The 27590-nt window shown below is 36.5% G+C and overlaps 1 long non-coding RNA gene across 2 annotated transcripts in view; it reads left to right on the top strand.

Annotated features, from left to right (window-relative positions):
- Window positions 1–15193, top strand: part of LOC129621181 (uncharacterized) — a 160236-nt gene extending 145043 nt beyond the window's left edge. The window contains exon 5 of one of the 2 annotated variants that reach the window (XR_008699060.1): window positions 14823–15193. This is a non-coding gene — a long non-coding RNA (uncharacterized LOC129621181). Of the gene's footprint in view, window positions 1–14819 lie in introns of both variants that reach the window. The other variant, XR_008699056.1, reaches the window with a different exon arrangement.
- The last annotated feature ends 12397 nt before the right edge of the window (window positions 15194–27590 follow it).

Genomic DNA, 27590 nt, shown 5'->3' with positions numbered 1-27590 from the left:
CAATTATGCCACAATAATAAAAGAAAAATACATATGAAAAAGAATTTTTCATTTTAGTATAAGGCCATCAATGACTTTTTGTTGACAATGATGTGTGTATAAAACTTTTAAACTGTTTTAGAATTTTATGTTAGCAGTAAAAAATAGTACCAAAACTTTATTAAAGACTGAAAAAATATATTTAATTATTCTTTTCTCTATTTCTGCAAATTTCATTTTGGTGTTTGTCCCCAACTTGTAGTGAATTTACTATACAATAAGTTAGCGGTTAATTTTTCTACCTCTACTGATAGAAGTGCCTAGAAACAATAGTGTGCCTGATATGTCTGCAGTCATTTCATTTGATCATTCATTCATTCATTCATCAACACATATCTATTAAATCACTATTTTTGATGCTGGTTTATAGTGCTTTTATCATTTAAATTTATTAAATCATAAGAATTTCTAAGCTACTGCCTGGTATTTAAACCTATAGTAATTAATGACCAATATAATTCTACCGACTCTATGTAAACATTTTCTTAATCATTCTATTGTTTGCTCTCTTTGTTATTTTTGGAGGTTTCCACAACTGTAGAGCAATAAACATCTGCATATAAAGCATTTTGCATGTTTGGGATTATTTCCTTAGAACTGTTTATCAGAATTAAAATTACTGGGTCAAGAACATTTTTAAGGTCATTTGTATATATTGCCAAATTGCTTTACAAACTGACTGTATCAATGTATGTTACCAGCAGCAAGATAACAATTTGACTTTATAAATGAAACTTCCCACTTTCATTGTAGACAACACAAATAAAAATGGTAGATGGCAATAAAATCTTAACACAGGGCATCAGAAACTGACTTTTAATTTCACACATTCCTTTCAAGATAAAAAAAATTTTTCCTCAGTCTTTCAGATGCCAAATTTTAAATGTGTTTAAATTTTTGAACTTCCTTTTAAATGTGTTTTATTTTTGAACTTATAAAAACAAAAAAATCATTTTTAGTGTATAATAAAGAATGCAAATATCTGTAAAGTAGAATACCTTTAGGTGAAGAACTGGAACCATGCTTCTAAAAGCATAGTTTTATTTGTAAAAAAAAAAAAAAAAAAAGAGAGAGAGAGACACACACAATAATATTGTATGTGAATCTCTCCTTCCTTTTTAGCTTATGATCTAACTTCCTCAAATCTATTTTTTTAAACTAATAGACTGACATTCATAGGCTAATAAGCTCAGAAGCATGTACATGGGCTAAATTATATAACTTATATTTGAGTACATACATTTATCCTTAATTCAACCTGACTGGAAATGAGTTTTATTCCAATCTTGCTTTGGAATATTTTCCATATTGAAGACTGTGATATTCATTAACTTTTCCATACTGTTTTCATTGAAGCAGCAATTCTAGTCAGTGTATGTACTTTACAATGGATGCTTATTTAGTATGCTGAATAATAATCTAACAGCACTTGGCTTCCTGATATAGTCTTTGATGTTCTCAAATGAAGCTTGATCCCACTTACATCTATATTGCTATTTATGACAACATAGTTCTGGAAAACCTTATTGAAGAACACTCTTCCTTTAAATACACACACAGAAACATATATGTAGAGAATTGAGTTCTAAACAAGCATTCTTTGAATAATGACTAGGAACAGAATCTCAACTGTTTATCTTCAAGATCTTTTTACCAAAAGAGAAATTTAACATATTTCATTTTATGATCTAACACACACTCACATCACACTTTCATACATACACAAAATTGTAGTCAAAACTGCCTTTTCAAAAGCTAAAATATGTGAAGCATATCATATAATCACCACAGCAAAACAAATTATCCAGGTGTAGCTCTCATTTGTTGACCATTATTTACATTGAATGTTCTCAAAATGTAACATATCAAATTGCTTAAATTTTTTCAGAAAAAAACAAATATATTAATTGATCAGGATTCAGGAGAATTTGATTGCTTACATGTAATACTTCATAGACTTTACAATGCAAAATCCATACTGAATGTTGTGGTGATTGATTTATCATCCAAGTAATTATTGGGTGGACTTAATTATTTTATGTGCATGCAACGTATTTAATAAATCTTAATGTTGCATTTAGTACAGGAAACAAAGCTTCAGAAATGGAAGCCTGCATTATATTTATGGTCTGTTGTTTGGAAACCAATGATTTTTTCTTCTGGGCATTTGACATTGCATTCCCATTCCTGACTTCCATGATAAATTACTCTCTTGACCTTAGTTCTCTGACTGCTATTCTCTGATTACTCTTTGCCATAAGGGTTGGTAACTCCTAAGCATATTTACAGACTTGTTTCTCTTTTTCACTTTAGGGAATTCATATACTCAAAAGAAACACTTTACCAACTTAATTGTGTCTGCTTTCAGTTTGATAATGTATTGTTTTGCAGTTATGAAGCTTTAGTTTTGTCCTGAAAAACATCAATTAGATTAAATACCAAAACTTAAAGGTGGATATGTCAGAAATTAAAGTTGGCACTTCTCCTCCACAATCTGCCACTCCTTAATTTTTCATTATTTTCTACATCGTTACCATCTTTTTTGTTTTCCTTTGACACCTGCAGTCATTTCTTGTTACCTCTTTCTTATCAGCACCTTTGTATGAGATACAACAAAGAGACCCATATTTTTTTCCCATCTCCATATTACCCACTACAAGTTATGCCCTAATCATTTCTGAAACATGGATAATCACACAGATTTTAACTTTAGAAAAGCTTCCCTGAACTTCCTTGTTCCTAGGACTTATTTGTGCTTGAAATATTAAATCTAAATCACTGTCTGTCTTGCCAAAATGTTTTTACTGTCTTTCAGGTAAGTTTTGTTCAATACATAAAACTTGTGTGATTCTTTTGAAAATATAATTTTCTTCCTTCTTCCCAAACCTATTTTCAAATAAATCCTTTCCATTTGTGGTTTGTATAATTTTCAGGTGCATTCAGCATTCTGACACTGTAATTAGACTACTAACTCTTTTGTTTCTTTCATACAAAGTTAGAGCAGAGCTTGCCAGGCTCAGCACCTACTCTTTATTATGTCAATATTTTTGTTTACTAAACTATGCCATGGGATAAATATACAGATATAAACATCTATTGTTAATGGGGAGAGGGTGGTCTTTAAGTCTTTGACAGTATCAGAAGAATATTAGAATCTATAAGGGGGCCTCTTCTCCCCTACAAGAACATAGAAATCTAAGATTAAGAGAAATGTTCAAATGTTTGTAATAGCTATTTGCAGAAAATCACCCAAGACACTGGGATACATGGCCAAAAATTCTCAAGAATGCCTATGCCCAATTTATGTAATGAGAATGCAACCTCAACTTTAGCTGATGAGGTTTAACTAAGTTCATTCTAATGTAATGAACTTAGAAACCAGAAAAGAATCAGTCATATTGAGACCTAAAGAAAGGTGTGAGCATAGATGGGTTGGTCTGAAAGAAGTCTGGAAAACAGATGAGCTGGAGACTACAAACATTTAAGAACAGTGTCAGAGAGAGGGATATTGAATGTGGAAGGACAGGAGCCTTCTGAGAAAGGAAGCATTCTCTATGCCTTTCCATGTCATCAATAAATATTCACTTAGGATTTCCATGGGCTCAGCCTCAATGAACTGAACAAACTTTATTTGCCCCTCCAGATCCAGGTTCCATTCTTCTCTGCCTTGCTCTGTTTCCCAGGATGCTACCTTCCTCAGCCTGTATATGAGGACTTCTGTGTAATTCAAACTTCTTCTTGGTCTCAGTGGGATAGAGGTGGAAGTGTTCCAGGTGGTGAAGGGAGTCAGGAGGAGAAGTCAAGGTGCAGTCCTTGACCTAAAGCTGTAGTTCCTGTCAGGTGGCCTCTCTTCAAAGGCTACAGATCGTGCCAGGTTTTGGTCACAGCTAGCTCCCTTTGACCTTCCTGGCCAATACAGGAATACTGACCATTATGCTGAGATACTTCTTGGATTCTTCTTCAGCTCATCATCCCTAAGTCCTGATCACATTTACTTAAAGAGACTTCCAACTATATGTTCTTCAAGTACCCACTTTATGTATGTCCTTTGCTTCCTCCTGGGACCTTTTAGTTCCAAATAGGAAAAGGAGTTCATCAAGGCTGTATATTGTCATCCTGTTTATTTAACTTATATGCAGAGTACATCATGAGAAACACTGGACTGGAAGAAACACAAGCTGGAATCAAGATTGCTGGGAGAAATATCAATAACCTCAGATATGCACATGACACCACCCTTACAGCAGAAAGTGAAGAGGAACTAAAAAGCCTCTTGATGAAAGTGAAAGAGGAGAGTGAAAAAGTTGGCTTAAAGCTCAACATTCAGAAAACGAAGATCATGGCATCCGGTCTCACCACTTCATGGGAAATAGATGGGGAAACAGTGGAAACAGTGTCAGACTTTATTTTGGGGGGCTCCAAAATCACTGCAGATGGTGACTGCAGCCATGAAATTAAAAGACGCTTGCTCCTTGGAAGGAAAGTTATGACCAACCTAGATAGCATATTCAAAAGCAGAGACATTACTTTGCCAACAAAGGTTCATCTAGTCAAGGCTATGGTTTTTCCTGTGGTCATGTATGGATGTGAGAGTTGGACTGTGAAGAAAGCTGAGCACCGAAGAATTGATGCTTTTGAACTGTGGTGTTGGATAAGACTCTTGAGAGTCCCTTGGACTGCGAGGAGATCCAACCAGTCCATTCTGAAGATCAGCCCTGGGATTTCTTTGGAAGGAATGATACTAAAGCTGAAACTCCAGTACCTTGGCCACCTCATGCGAAGAGTTGCCTCATTGGAAAAGACTCTGATGCTGGGAAGGATTGGGGGCAGGAGGAGAAGGGGATGACAGAGGATGAGATGGCTGGATGGCATCACTGACTTGATGGACATAAGACTGAGTGAACTCTGGGAGTTGGTGATGGACAGGGAGGCCTGGCGTGTTGCGATTCATGGGGTCGCAAAGAGTCGGACATGACTGAGTGACTCATCTGATCTGATCTGGGACCCTTTAGAACTCTGTTACTGAAATAGGGGATAGAAAGAAGTATATTCTGGTCAATGGTTTTAAATACATATGTATGTGTGTATATATAATTTGTGTGCATGTGTGTTTATATGCCCCCCTCATTGTAAAAGAATGAGCTTTCATTCTAGCTTAAAAACCTCTAAAGTGATCCAGCAATCCCACTGCTGGGCATACACACTGAGGAAACCAGAAGGGAAAGAGACACGTGTAGCCCAATGTTCATCGCAGCACTCTTTATAATAGCCAGGATATGGAAGCAACCTAGATGTCCCTCGGCAGATGAATGGATAAGAAATCTATGGTACATATACACAATGGAGTATTACTCAGCCATTAAAAAGAATACATTTGAATCAGTTCTAATGAGGTGGATGAAACTGGAGCCTATTATACAGAGTGAAGTAAGCCAGAAAGAAAAACACCAATACAGTATACTAACACATATATATAGAATTTAGAAAGATGGTAACAATAACCCTGTGTATGAGACAGCAAAAGAGACACTGATGTATAGAACAGTCTTATGGACTCTGTGGGAGAGGGAGAGGGTGGGAAGATTTGGGAGAATGGCATTGAAACATGTAAAATATCATGTATGAAACGAGTTGCCAGTCCAGGTTCGATGCACGATACTGGATGCTTGGGGCTAGTGCACTGGGACAACCCAGAGGGATGGTATGGGGAGGGAGGAGGGAGTAGGGTTCAGGATGGGGGATACATGTATACCTGTGGCGGATTCATTTTGATATTTGGCAAAACTAATACAATTTTGTAAAGTATAAAAATAAAATAAAATTAAAAAAAAAGAAAGAAAGAAAGGAAATTTAAAAACAAACAAACAAAAAAACCTCTAAAGGGTTTGGCTTGCCTGAATCAATCTTTGAGAACATGTGCTACTTTGGATACACTGACAAACTTGAAATGTGGGGCCACTGGGCATTACAGAACTTCAGACTGATTGAGAAACAGGCACAGGTATCTTACCTATTTTGAGAATTTTTAGGAAAATGTCAGAGTTGAAGCCATTGAAGACAGAAGCTCGTTCAGATTTTAATCATATAGTAGTAGTTTTATGGTAGAGTTGGGCCAAATTTGGTTTCTTCTATGGAGCAGAATTCCTGAAGCAGTCTTATACTGGAATATGTTACATGATCTCTATGTACTTTTCAAATACTGAGTCATTTAAGATATGTAATGGAAATATTATCTTTCAGCTTGGGGCCATGTTGTTGCATTTTGATGGCCTGCCTAAACATGATGAAAACAACTCTTTAATTTTCTAAAAAGAGATTAGCAAAAGATCAACAACCATAGAGAAAGGAAAGCTTTATATATAAAGAGACAATAAACATAAATGACATGCAAACAGTGTTCAACAATATGAAAAGATGCTCAAATTTACTCATAAAAGAGGTCATAGTGATAAGTGAGAAAATTGACAATCTGAGTGAAATATTTCATCACTAGAAAATAAAATTCCTCATCATTATTAGAGTCATGTTAAAACAAAACAAAAATTTCAGAAACCAACTGAAAAAGTCTCCCATTTTCCTACATAGAACATTTTGAGCATCAATAAGGAGCATCATGCAAAGACAACTAATGCATAAATCTATACTTAAATCCATGAGACCATGATAATATTAAAACAGCTAACTTGTCTTTTCTAATATTAGAAACATTCCAGGGAAATAACTTTTTATTTTAGAAACTGATAAAAAAAAAATGGAAAGGAAGCATTTATCTTGTATGTCCGGTACAAAGTTATTTGAGTTGACAAGGAAAGTTTTCCCTGATAGAGATGTTTCAACCAATAGAAGAAGGAAGGATAGATTTAGAATATCACCATTTTCAACTCTTAATGCAAACATCAGATTAAAAAATATATATATCAGATATGATGCGGTTTCTGACAGAAATGCACATTACCAAAAGTATTCTTACCGGGGGAAAAACAGTCAAACCTGAATTCAATCAAACCTCCAGACCTAACTACCACTAATCAGGAAATACAGAGAACAGAGAAGAGAAGTACACTAAATGACACCATGGGAAGCAGTCAACAAAATTCATACTGTTAGAAATACTATGGGCCTGCAGCATATTTAAATATTTTAAAAATTAGTTGTCAGTACTTAAGGTTTTAGGATATTTTAAACAGCAATCCTTAAGGCCAACTTTTACTAAAGATTCAAAATATCTGGTAACACTGTGTCTATAACATAGAAAGTAACGTTTATCTTGGGTCAAGTAAATTATATACTCAAGACTTTTCTCCAGTGTACTACAGAATTCACCAATCTCACTCTCACTGTGTTACTCTAGGTCTCTAGATTTTCCATCTCAGTTTTCATGGATTTTGCTGTCAACCATAATGACTGAACCATGAAGAGTGGTCTGTGCTCCTACCAGACAGTGATTTATTCATGAAAGTTAGTCAGACAACAATTCAGGAGTGTTTATTCTGCATCAGACGTTGCACCAAGGACTGGGGATACAGCATTCAACAAAATAGAGATGCTTGTGGAGATTATATGTGTGTGGTGGAAAATTAATATCTAGTTCTTATACTTGGACCTTCATTTCTTAGGCTCCATATACATACAACATCACATATCCAAGATTATAGGTTACTTTGTATCACTTATATAAGAAATGATATAATTTATGTTTTCTCATTTGGCTGACCATCTGTATTTCCCTGATAAACAATCTCATATATTTATATTTATAATATACATTTCCAAATGGTTTCCTTTCCCCTTCTACAGAAGCATGAGAGGATTTTTCTCTAGTATTCACTGTGGGAACCTGGTCAAGCTCCTGGAGGTAGATCTCACAAAATTGTGGGAGTCTCCCATGGAGTTTTTAACTCAGAGTTATTATACTGAACTTCTAGTAATTTGTAAATTCAGTAAGTTCAGTCACTCAGTCATGTTCTACTCTTTGTGACCCCATGGACTGCAGCACACCAGGCCTCTCTGTCAATCACCAACTCCCATAGTTTACTAAAACTCATCTCCATTGAGTTGGTGATACCATCTGACCATCTCATTCTCTGTTGTCCCCTTCTCGTCCTGCCTTCAATCTTTCCCAGCATCAGGGTTTTTTCAAATGACTCAGCTGTTTGCATCAGGTGGCCAAAATATTGGAGTTTCAGCTTCAACATCAGTCCTTCCAATGAATATTCAGGACTGATTTCCTTTAGGATGGACTGGTTGAATCTCCTTTCAATCCAAGGGACTCTCAAGAGTCTTCTTTAATACCACAATTAAAAAGCATAAATTCTTCAGCACTCAGCTTTCTTCACAGTCCAACTCTCACATACATACATGACTACTGGAAAAATCATAGCCTTGACTAGATGGACCTTTGTTGGCAAAGTAGTGTCTCTGCTTTTTAATATTCTGTCTAGGTTGGTCATAACTTTCCTTCCAAGGAGTAAGCGTCTTTTAATTTCATGGCTGCAATCACCATCTGCAGTGATTTTGGAGCCCCCAAAAATAAGGTCTGCCAATGTTTCTTTCTACTGTTTCTCCATTGTTTTGCTATGAAGTGTTGGGACTGGATGCCATGATCTTAATTTTCTGAATGCTGAGCTTTAAGCCAACTTTTTCACTCTCTTCTTTCACTTTCATCAAGAGGCTCTTTAGTTCTTCTTCACTTTCTGCCATAAGGGTGGTGTCATCTGCATATCTGAGGTTATTGATATTTCTCCCAGCAATCTTGATTCCAGCTTGTGCTTCCTCCAGGCCCAGCATTTCTCATGACGTACTCTGCACATAACTAAATAGGGTGACAATATACAGCCTTGACATATTCCTTTTCCTATTTGGAACCAGTCTGTTGTTCCATGTCCAGTTCTAACTGTTGCTTCCTGACCTGCATACAGGTTTCTCAAGAGGCAGGTCAGGTGGTCTGGTGTTTCCATCTCTTTCAGAATTTGTAAATTACAGTTCAGCTTTTCCTACCTGGCTCTCATTACCTCAGTGGTTTCTACTTATGAGTGTCTGCTTTGATTAAGTTGTAGTCTATATATTCACCTGTTGGTATCTCCAATTTTGGGGGGAGCTGTTTTCCCTTTGTTCTCATCTTTTGCAGATGCTAGAAGAGTTGTTGATTTTTCAGTCTGTTCAGCTTTTTACTTGTTAGGGTGGAGTAGCAATGTCTAAACTCCCTACATGTGGAACTGGAAACCCTGTCCTCATCTATACTTCATAGTACAACATTTGTTGATTCTGAATTCAAGTTTAGATGCAAAAGGAGTGCCTCTTCAGCACAGATTGATGAAAAGGGAAAATAATGCAAAGTGATCTGAAGTTTGGATACCCAGGAGATGGAAACTGCCAGTAGCTTTTAGGAAGACTTTTTTGCTCAGTTTCAGACAAGATGATTTAGAGATAATAAGATAATATTCATGTGACAGTATCTCTTAGGTAGTTGGGCAGATGCAAGTGGATGTCTACTCTCAGTACTTTCCCATACCTGATGGTTCAGAACTGGAGGTCTATCATATTCTATTTAGAGAGGGGAATGTCAAATATATGTTAACTACATGTTTAAAAAAAGTCATCCAAATAAAGTAATATTATGTCTTGGCACATAAATTTCTGATTAGCTCTTAAATATCTACCTACTTAGTGACTTTTCTATAGGTTATTAGTCTATGGCTAGTCCACCTTGTGGAGAAGGCAATGGCACCCCACTCCAGTGCTCTTGCCTGGAAAATCCCATGGACGGAGAAGCCTCGTAGGCTGCAGTCCATGGGGTCGCGAAGAGTGGGGCACAACTGAGTGACTTCACTTTCACTTTTCATTCTCATGCATTGGAGAAGGAAATAGCAACCCACTCTAGTATTCTTGCCTGGAGAATCACAGGAACAGAGGAGCCTGGTGGGCTGCTGTCTATGGGGTCACACAGGGTTGGACACAATTGAAGCAACTTAGCAGCAGCAGCAGTCCACCTTGCCTCACAGCAGAGTACCTAATCTATGTACTTGTTACACTGTCCCACGATTCAGCTGATATTTTTTTTGACAATGCTAATAAATATTTACATGTTTCTAAGCAAAATAAAATTAAGCAGTAAGTCTTCTTTTAACAAAATATTCCCAAACTAAAAGCAAATGACCTTTGTATTATTTGTACTTGTATTTTCTCCCATTGACATGAAAACAGGGGAGCTGGTTTATAAACTGTGTATAAGAGAGAAGAAAGATTACAGAAACTGAAATTAGTAATAATGACAGTCAGCATAAGTGAAGAGAGATGCATGGGCAGAAAACAAACAGAAAACACAACCATTTTAATTAGTTAAGAGGCAGATTTTAATTCTAAACTTTATTACATAGTTTACTTCAGCCTTCTAGAACCACACTCTTGCCCTGTGGACACACTTTCAGGAGGCAGAGCAGTGAGGAGAGGTTAATTACAGATTTTACCAAGTAAATGTTTCACTTCAGCTGCATCATTAAAAGTGACAGAAACATCACCAGAATTTCACACGGGTGCCAAATGGAGCTCGTGAATAAAAATAAGGAAAGATCAATTATAAATATTTGCTTCATAGGAGAAAAAAAATCTCAGGAATGGAAGAGATTATGTCTAATTCAGCATCCAATTTATATATTCAATTGTAACCCAAGTATACTCTTAGTCGAGCATTGCAGGTTTAAAAATAATTCTTGTGACTGCAGAAATCCGATTCATGGGATCCTAATTGAGCAAGGTCAGATGTATAGAATATTGAGTTTATGAAAGGGTATCCCATGTGCTAAGTCTTTGTCCATTTTACCATTTTTCTCAACTCGCTGATACTTGAAGCTCAAGCTCTCAGCCCTGCTTTCTTGATAAAGCCTGAACACTTGCCAAGCAGGAAAGACTCTCCAGAATTTTGCCCTGAGATGCATTTCTTCCTTGCCTCTTTATCTTCCATTTAAAAATTTCCAGCTCTGGCCAAAATCAACTACTCAAGACTCTTGCTTTTCACCATTTATTTGTACAAGTAGTGGCCTCAATTGCAATACTCACTACTTTGGGCCTATTTATATTCTCCACTTTTTCTAGAAAGCCTTTCCCGATTCCCCAACTGGACATAATAGCTTTCTCCTCTAAAGCACTTATTGGATATGCAGGTTTTGTAGCATACATCTCCCACTTTTCTTAACATGAGTTACTTTTGTGTATTTTGTATTAAGTGTCCCTCACACTCTTTGTATCACTGTGTCTCCCATGATAAGTATTCATTAAAGAGCATCATACTTAGGCCCTCGTGGTCTGAGAAAGTGTCTAACTTGGGTGTAGGTTAGTGATGCCTCCCCTTCTCAAGTTTGATTTTTATACTGTGCATTTCGAGGGGCAGTATCTTCTTTATGCCAGGCATTGTGTTTGAATGCAAGTTTGTTATTTCTCATATGCATACATATTTCTCATATCTTCATTGTTTATAAATCAGGGAACTTAGAATTCATATAAGTTACTCAAGGTCATGCATTGTAGAAATGTCTGTGCCTGCCCTCTATCCCAGTCCCTACCTGAGCCACCAGGGAAGCATCCCAGTCACACCAGCGTTTATATCTTACTTGCTTTTACTGTGCCCTGATATTTTCCCTACATTTTTCTTATTTGACCATTTATCTTAAAAAAACAGAATAATTTCTTCATATAGAATGCATGTCTAAGTATACCTTTTAAGTACAGTAGGCTAAATTCTCCCTCTGCTTAGCCCATGTCTCAACGTTTTCCCTAAATCCCTACCCCCACCACACAATCTCTCTCTCTCTGATATACATGTGGTTGGGCATTTTTATACTTAAAAAAAATTCTGAAATTCCTGCCTAGTGATTCTGGGAACTTCAAAGGTAAAACAATAGGATCCCTGACAGCAGTTCGGTGTAATATTTCTGACCATAGCCTCCTAAATTAAGACAATTTAGAACCTAAATCCATTGGTCAAATGACTCTCACCTCCAAGGTTTATACCAAGTGAAGGAGTTCGCTCTAAGGGATGATAGACATTTTGTACACAAACTTGCTCCAGAGACGTTTGGTATCAAAAAGGAATGATCAATTTTACCAAATCTCTGAGGTGATCCTTCAGATTATTCTCTGACCCAAATCTTAGGCCTTTGTAGCATGACAGTGTGAAGAAGTATTAAACATACACAAAGTTTCACCACTATTCCCTTGCCCAGGAAGAGAGAACTATAAACAAAACGATTCAGAATGCAGGTTTTCCTTAGTTTGCATCCCAGTTCTGCTGCTTACTTGGCATGTGGTCTTGCCTCAGTGTGGATGACATTACTACTTTATTGAGGTTTATTTTGATTGGATTAAAATAAAAAGAATGCATATCTCAGAATTTGTATCCAAAATGTTAGCAGTAATATTACTATTATTATTAGATTTCTAAAAATCTATGGTGATTATTGAATCCTGATTAGAAGAAGAAAATAACTGAAAGAAGCTAAGAGAAACTAAATTGACTTATTTATGTAGGGATAAAATACATAAAAAATAAATTTTATTATTTTAACCAGCTTTAAATGTTCAATTTGATGACTTTTAGTATATCTATGAAACAACCCAATGTCCATCAACTGATTAATGGGTAAACAAAATATCATGTGTCTATACAATGGAATATTATTTGGCCATAAAAGGGAATGAAGCCATTGAAAAAGAATACATACAACAGAAACAAACCTTAAAAACATTATGCTAAGAAGCCAGAACAAAAAGGCTATATATTATATGGTTCCATCTAAATGAAATGTACAGAATTAGATATATCTGTAGAGAAAAAATGAAAATCAGTGGTTTCTATGAGATTAGGGTTAGGAGAAGAACGGGAACTGACTGCTTAATAGGTATGACTTTCATTTAGGGTAATTAAAATGTTCTGGAGCTATGTAATTGTAATGGCTTTATGCACATGTGCATGCACAGATACACAATGGAATCACATATTTCTTTCACTTCCCTGGTGGGCTTTCCTGGTGGCTTACATGGTAAAGAATCTGCCTGCAACATGGGAGACTGGGTTTCATCCTTGGGTCGGGAAGATTCCTTGGAGAAGAAAATGGCAACCCAGTCCAGTATTCTTGCCTGGAGAATTCCATGGTCAGAGGAGCCTGCTGGGCTAAAGTTCATGAGGTCACAAAGAGTCAGACATGACTGAGTGACTAACACACATGTAGTTGGATCATTTTTTTTAATCCATTCTGAAGGAGAATAGATGATGGGAACAACTAAGTTAAAGACTGCAAAACTGTCTTACTGAAACATAGCTATTCTTTGTTCACTGGGCATTCTCCTCATTGAGTTATATTTTGATTAGATTCCATAAACCCAATCATTGCTTTTGTAGAAGAAGAGTTTTGAGTTTTCTACTCCATTTTTGCTGATGTCATTTAATCAGTTGATTTGTTTTAAAAGGACTGTAGAATTGGAAGAACACAGCTCAAGTTTCAACAGGTATAGAAGAAGAGAGACTAGAACATGTGTTTGGTGTCCCCAAGGCTACTCCCAGGCTTGATGATTGTTAGAAGAATTAGGCATATAGTTGTACTCATGACAGTGCTCTTTTACAGTGAAAATACACGAAGCAAAACAAGGAAAAAGAAAACACACATGAGGCAAAGTCCAGAGGAAACCATCCACAATCTCTAATGAGTCCTCTTTGAATGGAGTCAAGCAGAGTGCACTTAATTCCTCCAGCAACAAACTGCAACATCAATAGTGACAAACCCATTAGAAAGTCAGTGCCCAGAGTTTTTACTGGGGGATAGTCTTTATTTTCGGGGGGCTCCAAAATCACTGAAGATGGTGATTGCAGCCATGAAATTAAAAGACACTTACTTCTTGGAAGGCAAGTTATGACTAACCTAGATGGCATATTCAACAGCAGAGACATTACTTTGCCAACAAAGGTCCGTCTAGTCAAGGCTATGGTTTTTCCAGTGGTCACGTATGGATGCGAGAATTGGACTGTGAAGAAAGCTGAGTGCTGAAGAATTGATGCTTTTGAACTGTGGTGTTGGAGAAGACTCTTGAGAGTCCCTTGGACTGCAAGAAGATCCAACCAGTCCATTCTAAAGGAAATCAGTCCTTGATGTTCATTGGAAGGACTGATGTTAAAGCTCAAACTCCAATACTTTGGCCACCTCATGTGAAGAGTTGACTCATTGGGAAAGACTCTGATGCTGGGAGGGATTGGGGGCAGGAGGAGAAGGGGACGACAGAGGACGAGATGGCTGGATGGCATCACTGACTCGATGGACATGAGTTTGAGTGAACTCCAGGAGTTGGTGATGGATGGGGAGGCCTGGCGTGCTGTGATTCATGGGGTCACAAAGAGTCAGACATGACTGAGTGACTGAACTGAACTGAGTCATGTAGGTACTCTCTGCCTAACTTGTAAAACAAAAAAATTACAGACTCCCCAAAAGAACCCAGGTGTTTGGCACAAACAACATTGTTTATAGAAACAGTTTAAATGTAGTGAGCCATCACTCTTATCAGTAAGAGTAATGGGAACTTTTCTGAAATCCAAGGTCATAGATATCAGCCAACCTCGAAGCTGCTCTTTCTAAGACAGTAGTCTCAGGATACTATGTAAACTCTTTATTAAACAGGGCACTTACCACATGGTATTAAACTCTGGTACATAAGTGAGTGGAAAAGATTTTTAGGAAGGTTTATAGTGTACTTTGTGATATACTTTTCCCCTTTAATCTTTTTTTTTTTTTTTTTAGCAGATGCCAAGAAAGACTTTCAATCTCATAGTAACCACAAGCAAAAACCTGTAGTAGATACATGAAAAGGGGAAGAATTCTAAGCATACCACCTCAGAAAATCATCAAATCACAAAGGAAGAGAGCAAATGAGGAATGGAACAAAGGAACTACAAAACAGAAGACAGTTAACAAAAGGGTAATAAGTAAATATCTATCAATAATTATTTTAAATGTAAATGAACTAAGTTTTCTAACCAAAAGACAGTGTGGCTGAATGGTTAAAAAAGGAAAAGAACTATATGTTGCCTACAAGAGATTTAATTCAAATGTAAGGACACACACAAAGTGAAGGGAAGAAAAAATTATTTCATGAAAATGAAAACAAAAAGAAAGTTGAGGTAGCTATACTTATATCAGATCAAATGGACTTTCAAATAAATACTTATATAAGAGACAATGAAGGACATACATACTGATAAAGGGGTCAATTTGATATGAGGATGTGCAACACAGGAGCTCCTAATATGTAAAGCAAATCAATAGGCCTAAATAGGGAGAGAAATAAACTACAATACAATAATAGCAGGAAATTTTAATACCCTATTTTCATCAGTGGATATATCATCTGGATAGAAAATCAACAAAACAACATCAGCCTTACACAACACATTAGGCCAGATTGTTTTTAACAGATGAATATAGAACATTCCATCCAAAAGTAACAAAATATACATTCTTCTCAAATGCACATAACATTCTTCAGCATAGATCTTAAGTTAGGCCACAAACAAGTCTTAATATATTTAAGATTGAAATCATATCAAGTATCTTTTTCAACCACAATGGCATGAAATTAGAAATGAGTTATAAGAGAAAATTTGGAAATTTCACAAATATGTGGAAATTAATCATGTTTCTGATCAATGGGTCAAATAATTCAAAAGAATTAAAAAATCTTAAAACAATTAAAATGGAAATACACATGCAAAATCTTATGGGATGTAGTAAAAAATAGTTCCAAAAGGGAAGTTCATAGCAATAAATGGTAACCTCAAAGACACAAGAAAAATCTCAAGTAAACAACCTAACTTAACATCGTAAAGAACTAGAAAAAGAAGAATAAATTAAGCTCAAAGTGAGAAAGTGAGTAAAAGGAAGGAAACAGAGATAAGAGTAGAAATACGTAAGATAAACTAAGGGTTGGGTTTTTGAAAAGATAAAATTGACAAGCAAGACTCAATAAGAGAGAGAGAGAGAAGACAAGTAAAATCAGAAATCAATTAAGAGATTTATCACTGATACTGAGGGACTACACACCCTGTAAGATATGGATGCATTCCCAGAATCACACAACCTACCATGACTAAATCATGAATAGAAAATATGGACATACTATTAGTAAGGAAACTGAATTATTAATCAAAAACAAACCATAACAAAAGTCCAGAACCAACTTCACTGGTGAATTCTACCACACATTTAAAGGAAGATTAATCCAATCCTTCTCAAAATCTTCCCAAATATAGAAAAGGAAAGAACACTTTCAAGCTCTTTTTATGAGGCCAGCATTACCTTGTGATCGAAACTAGACAGGAAAACAAAATTACAAGCCAATATCCCTTATCAACATAGAAAACATAGATGCAAAAACCCTCAACAAAAGATTAGCAAACAAAATTCAACAATACATTAAAAGAATCACATGCCATGATCAAGTGGGATTTATTCCTGGGATGCAAGAATGGTTTAACATCTGCAAAAACAGTGTGGTGCACCACATTAACAAAACAGAGGATAAAAGTAATATGATCATCTCAGTGGATGCAGAAAAGCATTTGAAAATATTCAAAACCATGTATTAAAAACTCTCACCAAAGTTGGTATAGAGAGAACGTACCTCAGCATAAAGATTGCACATGACAATCATACAGCTAATATCATACTCCAAAGTGAAAAGTTAAAAGCTTTTCATTTAAGATCAGGAACAAAGAAGGATGCTCAGTCTTGAAATTTTTATTCAACATAATATTGGAAGTCCTACCCAGAACAATTAGACAAAAAATTAAAATAAATAAAAGGCATCCAAATTGGAAAGGAAGAAGTGAAACTGCTACTATTTGCAAATGATTTCATATTAAATATTAAAAACCCTGAAGAAGGAAATGGCAACCCACTGCAGTATTCTTGCCTGGAGAACTCCATCCACAGAGGAGCCTGGTGATAGTCCATGGGGTTGCAAAGAGTCAAACAGGATTGAGCAACTAACACAGAAAGATCCTACCAAAAACGGTTAGAACAAATCAACAAGTTCAGTGAAATTGTAAAATACAAAACCAATATATAAACTCTATTGCATTTCTATATGCTAATAAACTCTCAGAATAAAAATTCAAAATATTATCCAATTGACAATTGCATCAAAAAGAATAAAAACCTAGGAATAAATTTAATTAAGAAGGTGAAACACCTGTACTCTGAAAACTATAAAATATGTATTTAAAAAAATAGTGAAGTCACAAATAAATTAAAAGATATTATGTGTTCATGGCTTGTAATAATATTGTTAAAATGTCTAAACTACCCAAAGCAATCTACAGTTTTAACCAACCCTTATCAAAATTCCATTGTCGTCTTTCACAGAAATCGAATGAACAATTCAAAAGTTTGTTAGAATTCACAAAAGACTCCACATAGCCAAAGCAAATAAAGTTAGAGTCTTTATAGGCTCATATTTCAAACTATATTGCAAGCTATGATCATCAAAACAGTATGGTGTTAGCATAAAAACAAACACACAGAGCAGTGAAACAGAGAGCCCAGAAGAAATAAACTTACACATACACAGTTAGTTACTTTATGACAAGTGATCCAAGAATTTACAATAGGGGAAGGACAGTCTTTTCAATAAATGGCACTGGGAAAATTGAACAGCCACATACAAAAGAATAAAACTGAACCAATCTCTCACACTACACATGAAATTAATTCAAATGAATTAAATATTAATTAGAAGGTAAGACCTGAAACCATATTGGTCTATGGAAATGAATTTTTTGGGATTTGACACCAAAGCAAAGGCCACAAAAGCAAAAATAAGCATGTGGGACTATATCAAACTAGAAGACTTCTGCACAACAAAGAAAACCATCAACAAAATGAAAAGGCAATTTACCAGATAGGAAAAATTATTAGAAAATTGTATCTGCTAGGAGGTATATATCCAAAATATAGAGAACTCATACAGCTCAACAGACAAAATCCAAACTACCCAACTGAAAAATAGGACAGAGAATACAAACAGACATTTTCCAAAGAAGCCATACAGATGGCCAACAGGTACACGAAAAGATGCTCAACATCACTAATCATCAGGGAAATGTTAATCAAAAAGCAAGGTGAGATATCACCTCACGCCTGTCAGAATGGCTATTATCAAAAAGTAAAGCAATGACAAGCACTGAGAGGATACAGATTAAAAAGGAACCCCAATGCACTGTTGGTGGGACTGTCAATTGCTGCAGCCTCCATGGAAAACAGCACAGAAGTGCCTCAGAAATTAAAGTACTATATGATCCAGCAATTCTTCTGGATATTTAATCCAAAGAAAACAAAAAACACTAATTTGAAAAAAAAAATGCAGCCCCCATGTTTACTGCAGCATTTCTTACCATAGCCAAGATGTGAAAACAACCTAAGTGTCCATCAGTGGATAAATGCATACCGAAAATGAGGCATGCATACACACAAAGAAACATTACTCAGCAATAAAAAATGAAATCTGCCCATTTGGACAACACAGATGGACCTTAAGGACATTATGCCACGTGAAGTAAGTCAGATAAAGACAAGTACTGCATAATTTCACTTACCTGGGGAATCTAAAAAAAGGGGGCTTGAGCAAATGGGTAAAAAGGTACAAATTTCCAGATAAAAAATAAATGACTTGGGATTATAATGCACAGCATGGTGAATATAGTTAATAAGGCTCTATTGCATGTGTGAAATTTGTTACAAGAGCAGACTTTAAAAATACTTATCACAAGAAAAATAGATTTTGTAACTCTCTGGTGACATATTAACTAGACTTATTGTGGTGATCATTTTGCAATACATAAAAATATCGAATTATATTGTACCTATGTTATATTTCAATCTTGATTTTTTTTTAAAGATCTGAAATATTTTTAATGCTTTGGAGTAGCATTTGGTTTGGTTATAACACAGTGCTGAGATGGATCTTAAGTTGGAAACATAAAATTCCGGTTTTACTCAGATTTTGGGGGCAGAGTTCTAGGGAGAGTTCAGCTAGAATAAGGCAAATAAAAAATCATGTCTCACTTCAGTGTCTCAAAACAAACAAACAGAGCACCAGGAAGCCCCACTATGGACTTGGTGTCAAATTGCATTCCATAAAATAGAAGACATTTTCCATCTCCTCAGGGTCACGGCTGCGGAAGCAGCCCAGGCCATCACTGTAGCTGCTTAGGAGTTTGGTACTCAAATCGTCAATGTGGAGACAACAGGCGACAAGACAAAAGCACCAGCTGCTATCACATGGCCATAAAAATGCAACCAACCACATTGTGAAAGACACGGCATGGAAGGCATGACAAGAGGCACCGCATACTGGATAAAAGGGGGGAAAATGGCCATTTGTGACTACATGGGAATCACCCATGAAATCCATCCTAGTGGGCTTTAGCTGCCACAAAGTGGGTGGCTTAAATGTAACTGTTCTTCTCACAGTTCTGGAGATTGGAAGTCCAAGATCAAGCTAAGTCAGTTTTTATTTCTCCTGACACCTCTCTCCTTAGCTTATAGATAGCCAACTTATCTGTGTCCTCACATGTCCTGCGCATCCTTGATGTCTTTCTTTTTATAAGGATACCAGTCATATCAGATTAGGGTCCACTCTTATGACATCTTTTGAACCTCAATTGCTTCCTTCAAAGATCTTATCTCCAAATAGTCACACTGGGGGTTATGGTATCAACATAAGAATTTTGAGGCATCACAGTTTAGTCCATAACACCATTCCACACCTATTCTATAAAAAACTGTATTATTTATATGCCCCCCCAGCCACACCCAGGGTCTTCAGGAGGTTGGAATTCTACTGCGTAAACTGGGTTAACTCTTTTTAAATCATATTATATTTTGCTAGCTCATCTTGAAGCTGCTTTCATGGTTAATTTGAATATTTGAAAACTATTAAGTAAGCTACTAGCTCTTTTTAATTTTTTAGAAAAGTAGCAGCAACATACAGAATCTTACTACTAAAGACAGATAGAAATATCATTTTTGCACCCAGACAATGTTCAAAGAACTAGTTTGAATAAATTCACCATTTTTAGAACCACAATGTGTAAATGATCTCATTTTAACTATATAAAATAATTTATAAAACTTGAAAAGTTTTATCTATGAATGAATGAATATTTCTTTTTTACAATGCAACCTATATGTGGTTATACTTATGGGGGAAACAAAGAAAATAATTTTAGGTTCAAGCAAAATGCTGATTTCCAAAGTCTCAGTCTCAGTTCAGTCTCTCAGTCATGTCCAACTTTTTGAGACCCCATGAACCGCAGCACACCAGGCCTCCCTGTCCATCAAAACTCCTGGAGTTCACACAAACCCATGTCCATCGAGTCGGTGATGCCATCCAACCATCTCATCCTCTGTCGTCCCCTTCTCCTCCTGCCCTCAATCTTTCCTAGCATCAGGGTCTTTCAAATGAGTCAGTTCTTCGCATCAGGCAGCCAAAGTATTGGAGTTTCAATTTTAGCATCAGTCCTTCCAATGAACACCCAGGACTGATCTCCTTTAGGATGGATTGGTTGGATCTCCCTGCAGTCCAAGGGACTCTCAAGAGTCTTCTCCAACACCACAGTTCAAAAGAATCAATTTTTTGGCTCTCAGTTTTCTTTATAGTCCAACTCTCACATCCATACATGACCACTGGAAAAACCATAGCCTTGACTAGACGAAACTTTGTTGGCAAAGTAATGTCTCTGCTTTTTAATATGTTGTCTAGGTTGGTCATAACTTTCCTTCCAAGGAGTAAGCATCTTTTAATTTCACGGCTGCAGTCACCATCTGCAGTGATTTTGGAGCCCAGAAAAATAAAGTCAGCCATTGTTTCCACTGTTTCCCCATCTATTTGCCATGAAGTGATGGGACCGGATGCCATGATCTTTGTTTTCTGAATGTTGAGCTTTAAGCCAACTTTTTCACTCTCCTCTTTCACTTTCATCAAGAGGCTCTTTAGTTCTTCTTCACTTTCTGCCATAAGGGTGGTGTCATCTACGTATCAGAGGTTATTGATATTTCTCCCAGCAATCTTGATTCCAGCTTGTGCTTCCTCCAGCCCAGCATTTCTCATGATATACTCATGTTAAATAAGCAGGGTGACAATATAAAGCCTTGACGTACTCCTTTTCCTATTTGGAACCAGTCTGTTGTTCCATGTCCAGTTCTAACTGTTGCTTTCTGACCTGCATACAGGTTTCTCAAGAGGCAGGTCAGATGGTCTGGTATTCCCATCTCTTGAAGAATTATCCATAATTTATTGTGATCCACACAGTCAAAGGCTTTGGCATAGTCAATAAAGCAGAAATAGATGTTTTTCTGGAACTCTCTTGCTTTTTCGATGATCCAGAGGATGTTGGCAATTTAATCTTTGGTTCCTCTGCCTTTTCTAAAACCAGCTTGAACATCTGGAAGTTCACTGTACACATATTGCTGAAGCCTGGCTTGGAGAATTTTAAACATTACTTTGCTAGCATGTGAGATGAGTGCAATTGTGCGGTAGTTTTGAGCATTCTTTGGCATTGCCTTTCTTTGGGATTGGAATGAAAACTGACCTTTTCCAGTAGCAGTTGGCATTCTTAGGTAGTTTTAGAGAAAAGTCTCAGTGTAAATTCTTAGTCTATCATGCCTTCCAGACGATGGTGTTGGGTCCAAGCTTTAAGCCTCCATACTCTCTAAGGATGTCCTCAGGCAGTTGCTGTTTTTGTTACATTGCTAATTTAGCAGCCTACACAATTTTAACTGGTTTTGTTTATGTCATTAATTTCCTCTTGAGGTTTAGTACTACACATTTTTCAGAAATGAAATAAACTGGATCACTGCAGCTGCTCAGCTCATTCAGGTCATGGCCCAAATGCATCTTGGCTGCTGGAGTTGACCACAGCACGTCATGGGTTTTGTATTTTGTTTTGTGTTTTCATTTTAAATAATTTTATCTTAAGATGTTAATATTCAGGGAACACTAGAGCAAATGTATCCTTCTAATCAGAATTTTGGTAACTGGTTTTAAAGTGTTACTTGAGTGTTTTTTCTCATTGTGACTTTTCAAGAAAAAGTACTGAAATGAAGTGAAGTGAAGTCGCTCAGTCATGTCTGACTCTTTGCGACCCCGTAGACTGTAGCCTACCAGGCTCCTCAGTCCATGGGATTTTCCAGGCAGGAGTACTGGAGTGGGTTGCCATTTCCTTCTCCAGGGGATCTTCCCAACCCAGGGATTGAACCCAGATCTCCCGCATTGTAGGCAGATGCTTTACAGTGATTAAGAAATGCTACTTTGATTAAATTCTTTATCCTTAATAATCTGAGATATCAACCCATGGATACCTTCTTTGTCAGTTTTACAGTATTTTCAAGTAGCTTTGGCGTGTTTATCTTCTGACTTTTGGTCATGTGTTTACAAACCCAACATGAAATTCCATTATCCCACCTGAGCTTCTGACTGCTCTAAAACAGTCAGACAAATCAAAGAACCAATCAGTGGTACAGTCTGCATGTCAGCAAGCTAGAAGAACACAGTGTATTCACTCAGTATTTTCTCCACAAAAGCTCAAGTAATTTGTGATCCAAAGAGTATTTGAAATATGAGGCTTCTAAGAAATGTTCTAAGATGTTTTCTGTTATCTCCCAAAGCTGAATACTGTGATGGTGATAGCATCCAGGGCAGAGTTTTGATATAATTATGTCTAATTCTCTGTGATTTGAAATATTTTATTAGCATTTTTACAGAGCATGTGTTGACCTAATCCCAATTAATTAACTAAAGCTTCAGCATAGGGGTAATAAATAAAATTAATACAGTATTTAAGATAAGTGGCATGGGGCAGTCTCTCCGTGGATTGTGGAATGTGTTAAGGTTTTGACTTTCATGTCCACATAAGAGAAGAACAAGGAAAGCTTAAGGGAAAGGACTCATTAAAAGTCCTTTGTCTAAAAAACTCGGGAAGTTTGACATCTTACTCTTCCTGACCTCTAAATGATCACCACTATAGCTAGGAATAATGTTTTTAACATTGCAGTTTGAACATGGCCCAATATTTTAAATTAAATCCACAGATTAAACCTTCTTATAAATTTCCTGGTTCCGTTGCATTACATTATTGGATATATTTCTGTTTCCTTTGCTTTCATAGACCTAAATAATGAAAACTCTTTATAGTTCATCCAAAGCTCACTGACTCTGACATGTGGAATTCACATTTTGTGAGTAATTTCCAGGGTACTTCCTATTTTTCTGCTGAGTTATATGCCAAGATAACTTTTGGAAGGTATAGCCACATGGGTAATTGGCAGCTATCCAGTTTTGTGTTAGATATGTTATGGAAGTGTTTCTGTAAATTAGGAATCCATGCAAACAGGTAAATTTTATTATCTAATAATAATTCTCATTGGAAGTATTCTTTTACTTTACCTCCCTTTTTCATGTATTTACATGAAATTGCCTCAAATGATGCTTTCTCTTTTCTCTTAAAGAGCCCATCAATAGATATCCAAAGACAGCCATAATTAGGTAAGCTGGCCAATTAAATAAGGAAACACAATATCTTGTTAGCAATTGGCATCAACTGTTGGGTGACATTTTGATAAACTGCTTCAATATAGTGTATAGCATTTTGGTGCCTTTTCACTTCTTAAAAGGTCAGTCTCTGTAACATCAAGATAGCTGATATTTAAAGGGTATAGGAAAATTCAAATAAATAGTCTGTTCTACTTCTAGATCTTTCTTCTTGCAGTAAAATCCCTGAAAATCTACTTCCTTTTTTATTATTAATATTGTACTTATTGAGGTCTCCATTATTAGAATGGGATGATGATATATCTTTTTTTTCTCTAATTCCGATTTGCTGTCACTTGAAACCTCACTCTATATTTTCAATAAAGAATTTAACGTTGACTCATTTGGGAAAATTTGTGTGGTTACAAGTGCTTCCCTTCCTAAGATAGAACTAAAAATATTTCTAGAACAATACCCATTAGTGAGACTTTTAGGAAGCCTCTTCAAACCACTGTGAGGAGTGTGCCCTGCACTGTTCACAGATGGGAATCAACCCCACCAAGACTCTAGGCTGGTGTTTCTCACAATAAAAAGAAAGAAAGTGAAGTTGCTCAGTAGTGTCTGACTCTTTGCGACCCCATGCACTGTAGCCCACAGGCTCCTCCGTCCATGGGATTTTCCAAGCAAGAATACTGGAGTGGGTTGCCATTTCCTTCTCTAGGAGATCTTCCCAACCTAGGGACTGAACCCGGGTCCTCCGCATTTAGGCAGACACTTTACCATCTGAGCCACCAGGGAAATTTCTTACAATATGACCCCACAAACCATCTACCTTAAAATAGCATCTGAAAAGTGCTTTATCAAAAATGCAGATACTTGAGTTAAAGTCCAGAACAACTGAATCAGAATCACTGAAGGTGGAGCTGAAAATGCCTATTTTTTTTTTTCTTTAAATAAGATATCCAGGTAATTCTTAAACTTACTTTGAACAACACAGCTCTGTGCAAATGGGGGACTTAGAACTAAATTCTGTCTCTCTTCCTTCATACGTATTAAACTTCTCACATCTCATCCAGCAGGGAAACCACTTCTATCTAACACAGCTTTAAAATGAAAAAACAAGTTGCCTTTTTCTAAAATGATGCATCTTTGACTTTTTATCCAGACTGTTGCAAAGGATCTGTCTTGCACATTGTGTATCCCTCATGGACATTTTGGGGCTGTGTATAATATCATTTTATTAGGAGTGGATAATTTTTCTTTTCAATTGTCCTATGTAGTGTAGGAAATGTCACATAAACTTCTTTTATAGCTTTGCTAGAAAGGTCTGAGAGCTAGAGCAAATACATGTCTGTTCATGAGCAGAGCCCTATCAGGGCTTTGCTGAGCATGAATTGGTTGAATCAGCCAGTGGTCCCATTGTTCAGCCCGTGGCCCACAGGAGTGCAGGTGGCATAACTGCTCTTTCAAAGAAGTAAGGCTGTATCCATTTTATCCTTTACCCAGTACATAATAAGTTTTATTCATTCTAAATAATATTTGATATTTAGGTCAACAAATGTAGTTAAAGGGTTCCAAAAACCAATCTCCCGACAACAAAATAGTTGAAAATACATTGCATGTTAGTCAAATCAAGGGCTTCCCTGGTGGCTCAGTGGTAAAGAATCTGCCTGTCAATTCAGGAGATGCAGGTTCGATCCCTGGGTCAGGAAAATCCCCTGGAGGAGAAAATGGCAACCCACTCCAGTATTCTTGCCTGGGAAATCTCAAGGCTAGAGGAGCCTGATAGGCTATAGTCCAGGGGGTCACAAAGAGTTGGACATGACTTAGCAACCAAACAACACCAACAAATTGCAAGAGGTTAACAAGGCTGGAACGTGTTCATGCCCAGTCTCCTTATTCCTAAAAGCACCTGCCCTGGAGCTCAATGGTTAAATAGCTGGTAAGATCCTAATACATGCGAGGCCCAGGTGATGGACACTTCACACATCTTATGAGTCTTTATTTAGCTTTGAGAAGGAAAGTGAGGCATATATGTCTATCCTCACTCAGATCACACCCATCAATCTGTATAGTTTGTTTAAAAGGAATGTTTAGCGAGCTTCAGCTATAATCTATTGTCCTGCTGCCTAGAACATATTCCTTCCTCCTAGGGTCCCTCCTTCCTATGCACCATTAGCTCTGAGATACTGGATATTTAATCAATCTACATTGGGAGAATTTATCATTTCTTTGGTTCTTCAGGTTCAGGATCCTGTGCCAAACTGGCTTATTTGTGACAATTAATATTTTGTGTTTTTCCTCATATGGTTTGGATCGCCTGATAAAGACTGGGCTTCCTACTTGACCCTATCTAAGAGCTAGATTCAGTACTTAGCCAAAGCCACTGGCCTTTCCCATTCTTGAGTGTCTGTAGCCTTCCTTTTCCTGAGCACTTGCTTGCTATAGATAATATTTGCCAAGTTTTCCTAACCAAGTGACTCCTGGATCTGGTACGTGGCCACTGGCTGTCATGACTTTATACTGACAGCAAAAGTAAAAATTACTGATTGTATGTGAATATAACCCAGTTCTCAAATCCCTTTAATGATTTTTCACTGAATTACATAAAGCACAAGAGGAATTAAGGAACAAGTAGTTCATATTGGGGGTGGGGTGGAGAAATTAATATGTATGGAATGCTTGCTGAGGATTGGACATGTTATCTTCCTTATGGTAAGAAAACACTTCTTGGTAATGGGAAAAGGAAAATAGAGCACATTGAACAGTAGATAAAGTGATAAAAATTACTTTAAGAACAAAGTATGAGAGCATATCATTTTAAAGAAAAACTGTGTATAAGAAGGTGAAATATGAAAATAGTCAAGAGACACACAGGAATAATTCAACATTAAAAAATAATGCTTCAGAGGAAAGTTCAGAAATCATATTCAGAAATTGAAATGTTCACCCTTTAAACAATGAATGTAATACTCATGTCTCTCTTGTTTATTAGTCTATTCTCTTAACATATTTTTTGACACATGATAGGAACACCAAAATATTTCTTTAATGAATGAATGAAATAATTTCTCAGTCAGCAAAGTAAACTGCATTATGCAGTGAAAGTATACACAGTGACATTGGTGCATTCGCTAATATTTTAAAAAATAACCTGAACGTTGTATCCAAAATAAATGTGGGTTTAGGAAATACATTTTGCTAGTTGATATTTTTCCAATAAAGGTTAAAGATATTGGTCATCTATCTGCCTGTTTTTTTCTAAGTATATTAAAAGCTTTACTGTTTCTTAATGCATTATTCTTTATGCATGAACTTACTATTTCTTTGCACAGTAAATTTTTCACATTATTTAGAGAAAACTTGTCTTTCTGCTAAAAATTTTTGCATTGTATATACAGTGTTACTTATTGCTTGGATAATGCCCTATTAATTTCAATGGATTCCTTTTGACATAAAAATGGATTTGCACTGAAGGGCGAACACTACCTCCATATGTATCCAGGCTGCATTACAATTGAATCCATCACATTATACATTTATAGGTGTCTACCCCTGTTACACTGCTGAAATGGCCTGCCATAAAAAATGGCCATGTGAAAAGCTGGTTTAAATTTCATGCATTTTTACTTGCAAAGTATCTGGATAGATGAACAGAAGCCTCCAAGATGAAATCTTTTCCTACATGAATATGCTAACATGAGTCCCTGGAAGCAACACCTCAGCACTTCGTCCAGTGCCTTTTCTTTAGTTTCCAATGACAGATTTGTTTTAGGGTCAGCATGTTGCAAAGCAGTAAGAATTTATTTCTTCAGGCTCACAGTGGTAAATGGCACATTGAGAGAGGAAAATGTCGTCTCCTCTGTTTTCTTTGGCACCACTGATGCTAGTAAATGAGGACCCCAATATGGAAATCAAAAGTCCAATTTAGCATGTAGGACCTTTTGGATTTTATCTTTTGAAATAATTGATTGGTATACCTACTA

This window comes from Bubalus kerabau, chromosome 10 (genome assembly GCF_029407905.1).
Source record: "Bubalus kerabau isolate K-KA32 ecotype Philippines breed swamp buffalo chromosome 10, PCC_UOA_SB_1v2, whole genome shotgun sequence".
Lineage (NCBI taxonomy): Eukaryota > Metazoa > Chordata > Mammalia > Artiodactyla > Bovidae > Bubalus > Bubalus kerabau.
The sequence above is the reverse complement of the archived record's forward strand: the minus strand, read 5'-3'. Positions and strand labels throughout refer to the sequence as shown.